The 8,333-nt window shown below is 41.5% G+C and overlaps 1 long non-coding RNA gene across 1 annotated transcript; it reads right to left on the reverse strand.

Moving 5' to 3' along the window:
* Positions 1-453: 453 nt before the first annotated feature.
* Positions 454-8,074, reverse strand: LOC145423474 (uncharacterized). The gene is made up of 2 exons (XR_013904529.1): positions 6,278-8,074; positions 454-3,062 (listed from the first exon to the last, which is right to left on the reverse strand). It is a non-coding gene; the product is annotated as an uncharacterized LOC145423474 (long non-coding RNA).
* Positions 8,075-8,333: the final 259 nt, after the last annotated feature.

Consider the following 8,333-nt stretch of genomic DNA (forward strand, 5'->3'; position numbering starts at 1 on the left):
GCAGACTGTGTAGCATGAATCTAATGAAGGATAAATAAGCTGTATGACGATGATGATCAATTGTTGGCTGCAATTCTGCCGTTTCAATATCTGGCCATGATAACAAGCTTTCCAAGTTCACCTCCATCAATTCTATATGTGTGCGTGTGTTTTTGATATAAAGTAATGGTAGTAAGAATTTATTATGACATAATTTCATACTGCATTAGTTGTAGTTGTTGACATGACAGAATTCATTAAATGGTCATCTTTGGATACAGGACTGACACAACAGCAAACTTTGAGCTCTGAAGGAAATTGCCTTCCCGGGTTTCCTCCGTGGCGTGAGCGATAAGCAGAGTTTGTCCTTTCCTTATAAGACTCCTAATTATTCAAAGTAACACTCAGGTATGCCATTCAGCGTGTTAGTACGAGCTCGGGAGCAGCTTGGGAGAACAAGAAAACAGAGACTGCTTTAGGTTGCCTTCCCAATCGACTCAAAGGTTTATTTGATACACAGCAGTTTATATAGATGAAAAAAGGTTCGTGTGTCAGCTTTCCCAGTTCAAACCGGTACAGACCAAATAAGGAAACGTCTTCCTGCCTTGTGAGCCAAGAAGTATCCTGTGTGTAGTTTATCAGTTCAGCTACAATTTATGATCATCCCAGCAAAATACACTCCTAGACATAGGATACAGAGTTCTTTCATCAGTGAATTCTGAAACAAACCACCTAGCCTTTAACGAGCCTTTTCCAGGAGATAAGGAAAAAGGGAGGATGGGAGTAAGGAAGTGGTCTCATCTCTGTGGTGTTTTCGACCTTGAGGTACCAGCCTGTAAGTCTCACATTAATTCTTGGGTCACAGAGAAAGAGAAAAACAACTAGTAGATCGGCCTTATTGAGTAACAGTTTTCCTGTATAAAACAATATCCTGTAAATGCTTACCGTGGTATCAAAATATCATAACAGTTCCCCTCTTTTATTATTTTTTAAAAATAATAACTCAAATAGAAAGGAAAAATCACAAATGTAATAACATAATATAAAAAGCAAATCATAAAATGTAATAGTTCACAACCTAATGTTCAATATACACATCAGGAACATCATTGATGACATCTGACACATAATCTGGGTCAATTTGTGCCAATTGCAAATACATTGAAGTAGCTGTACTAGTAGCTATACGGGTTATCATTGAACGTACACAGGGTACCACACAACAGACAATAATCATCAAAAACATGCTGCAACGGTTACAAAGGCTACAATTAGTTTCTTCCATCTTCCAAACGTGTCCTGTAGCCACTTATGTAGCCACTGACCGTGACCTGTATTGGCAATTAGTTCTATCTGCAATGCTTCAAGTTTATTCATAGCTTGTGTGAATGAACCGTTAGGAGCGGTATTATTGGGAATGAAAGTACAGCATACATCAACGGTTACTAGACCACAGGTACCGGTCCAATTAACAGGTAAAGCTAATCTAAGGGTATTATTGCACAACCAATAAGCACGTGGGATTGGTCTAGTTAGGCGCGTGACCATGTGTGATTTAACTAACTCCCCCCAGTCAGTATCATTTAAGACACCCTCTGGGGGAACAATGATCGATTCTCTGCTCGAACTTGAACTGTGTGTGTGTTCCTCCAGATATGATACAACTTCAGCCATAGAGACAGCTAGCCATGTCTCATTACAGCGTGCACCTGGGGAGTCAGAGAAGAATGTATAGTTATCCTTTGTATAATCTATGTGTGTGTCTGGGCCAGTTAACTTTAGTCTGCGCAGACATATCATACTAGTATTAAAATGGAGAGGGATCTGTCCTAAGGGCAGTGAGGGCTTTAACCTATTCTTAGGGCGTTTCATTGGGGCGCAGGTCCCTGCGGTGTCATTAGATAACTTCAATAATTCGCCTAATGGAGTCTCAGGGTTAGTTGGTGTGTGTGTGTGTCTAAGTAAGCAGTCGAGAGGGCTCAGAGTCAACTGTAAAGTGTCTTTAAAGAGAGCATTATCTCTGCCGATTTCCTCTAGTCCCTCAGTTAGGGGGAAACCGGATATGGGGTATCCTACTATTACCTGTTCTGGATTAGCCTTTGAACAGACATAACAGTTACTGTTTCCTAAATCACGAGCGGCTGTTCTGGCATTTTCATACCAGGCGTTAGCTCCTGTTCTAGAGGGCGCATAAGATGGTTTATTAGTGGCGTCTATGTTGCTATTTACTGATTTTAGGGAACGTGAAGAGTGCATTAGGTAGGTGTCTCGCAAAATAGAGCATGAAGTATCGTCAGCAAAATATGACCTGCAGAAATGTGAACATGGTTGCAGTTTACAATACAAAATAGCAAAGAAAAATCCTAAGGTTAATGCGATAAGTATGATGAATAACCTAAATATATAAGAAAAACAGTTCTTCAGTCGTCTTCTGGCCTGGTCCCAGGTTCGAGAGACACAGAATAAGCGTCGTATGATGACAATGGGCATTTCATTTTCTCCATTATCAAGATGAAATGAGTCTGGCTTTATCAGGTTAGACATCATGTGGTACTTTTGGCTTTCTGTTCCTGCTGGATGTTTGAGTACCTTGTTGTTGTTCTTTCAGACGTTGTGTGTTAATCAGTGATTGCGTGTGTGCACTGGATCCGGGCGCTGGCTCGCCTGAGATGTCGTCTACCCGTGTGTTTATTTGCTCTAGTTCCGGGCGCTGGCTCGCCGGAGATGTCGTCTGCTTGATCCGACGCCTGAGATGGTCCGATTGGGCTGGTCTTAACCCTGCTGGCATGAATCCACTGAGGTTGTCCGTCTGTGAGGATGCTGGTTCTTCGTCACTGCCAGTAAAGCCTGGGGGCTGGAAAACGCGGCCTCCCAGAGTGTCCTTGGTTTTAGTGGCTTCTCCAACATGCGTCTCCTTGTCTCCACTGGTGGAACTGTGGAGGGGAAAAGCTGAGAGAGACAAACTTTCTGATAGTTATTATTCAGTTTTTCTACCAGGTTGTGAACATCAGTGGACAATGCAATATACATCACCTTCTACTAGCGGTGCCCCTCTGGAAGCTGACCATGGTCTTGGAAATAGTCTTATTTCAAATGGAAATAATTTGGTTACTTCAGATTGAGTCATTCTAATCTCACACAGGACTTGAGTAAGTAATTTGACCCAGGTCATTAAAGTTTTAGCACATTTTTGAATACTTCTAATGTGAATGAAGATCCTCTATCACTGTTAATCTGGTGAGGTATTCCGAATCTGGGTATTATTTCATTGCTCAACTTTTGACAGACTACTTCTGCAGTTTCTTTTGAGGTTGGATAAGCTTCTACTCATTTACTAAATTGATCCACTATTACCAGTAAGTACTTGATACTTCCTTGTGCTGGCATATGTGTAAAATCAATTTGTAATGTATGAAATGGAAAATCTGGTTGTGGTAAATGCTGATGTTTTGCTTTTGAGCTACCTACATTAGTTGGCGCACATGTTAGACAGGTTGCTAATATGCTTTTTACTGCATGCAATGTTTTCTCAATTACAAATCTTGATTTTATTGCCCCTATTACCCCTCTTTGTCCGACATGACTCACACAGTGAAAATGTCGGGCAAGGACTGGCATCAGGGAATATGGGAGGGCAATCAAACCCTTAAGATTTTGTATAGGCCATCTCTGTCATCTAAGGTACAGTCATTATTCTATGCAGAGGCTTGCTCTTGTATAAATTTTAAATCAACATTTGTGTCTAAATAGTCTGGGAGTGTAACAAGTGGCAGCTGTAGGGGCACAGATAATACTTCCTGCGGAGGTGGGAGCTGTGATGCAGCTGCAGCCTTGGCTGTCACGTCTGCTAAGGCATTACCTGTTGCTTCGTCTGTGTCAGCTGTACTGTGTCCTTTCGTTTTTTACAACTGCAACGGCCGATGGCAGCTGTATAGCCTGAAAAAGTCTTCGAACAAAATCACAATTTAGCAATTTATTTTCCATCAGCAGATCTAAATCCTCTCTGTCTCCACAATGTGCCAAAGTCATGCACAACGCCAAATGCATAGCGGCTGTCTGCGCAAATTGTCACATGCTTATCCAAATGTAGCTCACAGGCGCGTATTAAAGCCATGAGCTCTGCTTTTTGTGCTGAGTGAAATGGTAATGAGTGAGCCTCTAGTATGATGTCAGGCACTGTTACCACTGAATAGCCACAAAGAAATGAGTTGTCATTCGGCCTTGAACAGGACCCGTCCACATAAACCGTGGCTGAGTCTGAGATAGGTGTTTGCTCTAAATCTGGACGTTGTGCTGTGGATTCCTGTATACGTGTCATGCAGTCATGAACATCAAGCCTGTCTGAGCCATCCTGTCGGTCAGAAGAACACAGAATAGTATCAATAAATGTCATGGCGAATCAGGTGTGCTGCTCGCTTTTATAGTGAGATTTGCATATGTTGTTTAGTTATGTTTGCTACAATGGTCGTGACCTGGTGATTGGTGTGTAGAATAGTGTCATGTGAGAGTGTGAGCTTCCCGCAGTCCCTTATCATGATAGAGCAAGCTGCTACTGCCCTCAGGCAGGCCGGCATTCCCTGAACAACCACGGACAGCACCTTTGAGTGGCGGAGGTCAGCACTCCCTTTAATGCATTGAAAGAGGCAGTCATTTCTGTGGATCACAGTATTCGAGGAGGCTTGTCTTTTTTTTTTACAACAGTCACGCAGAATGTGGTCATGAAAAGAACAGTCTGGTATCCACTGTCTGCAATAGTTCACCATGCCTAAGAAGGACGACATTTCCTCCTGTGTAGTGGGACGAGGGACAGAGGTCACAGCTTTGACCCTGTCTGCAGTCATGGAACGTTTTCCGTGAGACAGTGTGAATCCCAAATATTGAACAGAAGTCTGACAGTACTGCATTTTCTTTGCTGATGCTTTGTGGCCAGTCTTTTGAAGGTGCTGGAGAAGCATGTGTGTAGCAGTTTGACACAGTTTTTCACTTTCAGCACAGAGGAGGAGGTCATCCACATGTGGATCAGGGTGCAGCCCTGGAGGAGTAAAGCTGTCCAGGGTAGCACGGATCACCATTGAGAAAGCAGCAGGGCTGTCTATCATGCCTTGAGGCAGACGAGTGCAAGTGTACTGCTTATTTCTATGTGTGAATGCAAATAACGGCTGTGTGTCACAGGTACTGAGAAAAAGGAGCGGAGCATAAATCCACCACGGTAAAATGTGTATGCAATGCATGTCAATATGCTGTGAACATCTGAAACGAGAGGTGGCAGAGGAATGTTGACTGCATTAATTTGCCTTAAGTCTTGTATGAAACGCCATACGCCAGGTTTGTTAGGCTTTGGCACAGGATTGACAGGAGTGTGGGCTTTATTGCTCCTGTAGTCAATAAATCTCCTATCATGACATCTAGAGCTGCGGCTTTTTCCGTGGAAAGGGGACATTGCCTGACATATACTCGCTTTTTGTTTTAATAGGTGTACGTGATAAGGTATGCAGTCAATAAATCCTATATCATTCTCACTTTTAGACCACAATGTCATATTCTGGTATTCAGCTGGCAACATAAGTGCAGAAATAGTACAGTGGATAGGGTAGGTTAGATCTATGTGACGACATATTTCGTAACCTATGTCTGAGTTATGTAACAAAATCACTGTTTGACCTTCACTTGTGTGAGCAGTTATCATGTTGTTGAACAGTGTGAGAGAAACAAAAGTGTGGCTCCCAGTCATGGGATTACCTGTTAGTGGCGTCTGTACACGTTTTTTTTTTGGCACAGTGTGTGACATAGAGTACCGGACAAAAAGGATGTTGAGTTCATTCTCTGCTGAGGGTCCAGCTGACACAGAGGATGTTCCATCTCCATCATGTCGGTACATAGGGCAGAGAAAACATAAGCTGTTATCAGTGTCAGCAAACATTTCACCCTTTATGTTAAATGAAATACACAAATTCATTTTTGCTTTGGGTGTCTGCGGCTGCTGGAAAACTGAGCTAAATTTGCACCTCTAGCTTGTCCAACAGTGCATAAAGCGTTTTATGAATACTAGGATAGATTCATCAGGCTTCTGTTTACACATAGTTACTGCATTTAAGTCAATTTTGTCTCTGGACATTGTTAGCAGGAATTTCTTTAGATTCTTAAAGAAATCGGCGACTTTGTCATTATTTACCCTCCTTTTGTCCATAGCGGTAACATTTGATGCATCACGTCGCGGCATTCTATCATATATTTTCTACAGGACTTTTTAAGCAGACTACTTTTCTTATCACAAATGATATTCAACATTTCTACTGACCTGTTTTCTGGCGATAATCGTTCGGGATAAGGCTCCGAAAAGAAATTAGAATGCATTGAACTTCTTAAGTTGTAAACAAAGTCAGTCACATAAGCACTCCCGCATGTTCTGGATACGTGATCATGGACGTCTTCACCGATTCGCGGACGTAGGTTACACGTAACCGGAAATGGGAGTTGTACTGAGCCGTTATTTGAGACTTTATTTTGTATTTTATTAATTTTTGGTTTTACAGGTACTTTAGATTTTTTTATCGGACCTGTCTGTGGTCTTTGAATAATTCTGACCCATGTTCAGTGATTTCCAGAGGGGTTTACACGCTAGGAGGATTTAGGTTAGTATTTTCGCTGCGGCACAGCTGAGGTCACTTTAAATTTATTGCTAGCAATTTTTTGTTTGTGTGAGCAACTCTCACTTAGCGAGCAACTTCTCGCTTAACGAGCAACTTCTCGTAAAACAACAGGCAACTTCCTGTGTTCTTTCTGCTTTTAATTTACTGCTTTTAACCCTTGTATGGTAATCGGGTCTGTGAGACCCGTTTTCAGTTTTCTTTCGTTTTTTTTTTTTTTTAACAAAATTAAATTTAATTATTTACTAGCTTTCTGTGAGTGAGCAACTTCTCACTTCTTAACGTACGTTTCAAGATAACAGGCAACTCCCTGTGTCACTCTTTGGTGAGCAACTTCTCACTTAACGAGAAGTATTTAAGACAACAGGCAACTTTCTGTGTCACTTTTTCTGAGTGAGCAACTTCTCACTTTTTAACGTACGTTTAATTAAACAATTAATTATTATTATTATTATTATTTTTTAAACAAAATTAAAATATTCAAGACAACAGGCAACTTCCTGTGTCCACCAACACCACACAAGGGTTAATTTACTTTATTCGGGGACTGAGGAAGTCAGTCAGTGTATCTCTCTGGATCACTAAGTGAAACTTCGTCAGCATATCCCGTTTTTTTATGGATTCGGGGACTGAGGAAGTCAGTCAGTGTATCTCTCTGGATCACTAAGTGAAACTTCGTCAGCATATCCCGTTTTTTTATGGATCGATCACTGAGAGAGGTATAATATGGTCTCTATATAAATATGAAAGACACATATTTACCTTCTGTCAGGATCCCACTTCTGACACCAAAATTGAAGGAAATTGCCTTCCCGGGTTTCCTCCGTGGCGTGAGCGATAAGCAGAGTTTGTCCTTTCCTTATAAGACTCCTAATTATTCAAAGTAACACTCAGGTATGCCATTCAGCGTGTTAGTACGAGCTCGGGAGCAGCTTGGGAGAACAAGAAAACAGAGACTGCTTTAGGTTGCCTTCCCAATCGACTCAAAGGTTTATTTGATACACAGCAGTTTATATAGATGAAAAAAGGTTCGTGTGTCAGCTTTCCCAGTTCAAACCGGTACAGACCAAATAAGGAAACGTCTTCCTGCCTTGTGAGCCAAGAAGTATCCTGTGTGTAGTTTATCAGTTCAGCTACAATTTATGATCATCCCAGCAAAATACACTCCTAGACATAGGATACAGAGTTCTTTCATCAGTGAATTCTGAAACAAACCACCTAGCCTTTAACGAGCCTTTTCCAGGAGATAAGGAAAAAGGGAGGATGGGAGTAAGGAAGTGGTCTCATCTCTGTGGTGTTTTCGACCTTGAGGTACCAGCCTGTAAGTCTCACATTAATTCTTGGGTCACAGAGAAAGAGAAAAACAACTAGTAGATCGGCCTTATTGAGTAACAGTTTTCCTGTATAAAACAATATCCTGTAAATGCTTACCGTGGTATCAAAATATCATAACAAGCTCCACATGTGAGAGAACTTTATCAGTCTCTCCCATCACTGTGGAGGAATTGTGCCTTGCTCTTTTTTAAATCCCTGCTTCAGTTCATTGAGGGTTTGTGGGGATTCATTTATCCAAAGATCTCTTAAGGTACCACCACAGCATTTAATTTTGTTGACTTCTGGGCTTTAACTGGGCCTTTGCAACAACTTGAATCTTTTCTGTTCCAGCCTGGTAGATTTGCATTGTCCTTTAATACCTGGAAGATGATG

This window comes from Astatotilapia calliptera, chromosome 22, assembly GCF_964374335.1.
Source record: "Astatotilapia calliptera chromosome 22, fAstCal68.1, whole genome shotgun sequence".
NCBI classification, from domain to species: Eukaryota; Metazoa; Chordata; class Actinopteri; order Cichliformes; family Cichlidae; genus Astatotilapia; species Astatotilapia calliptera.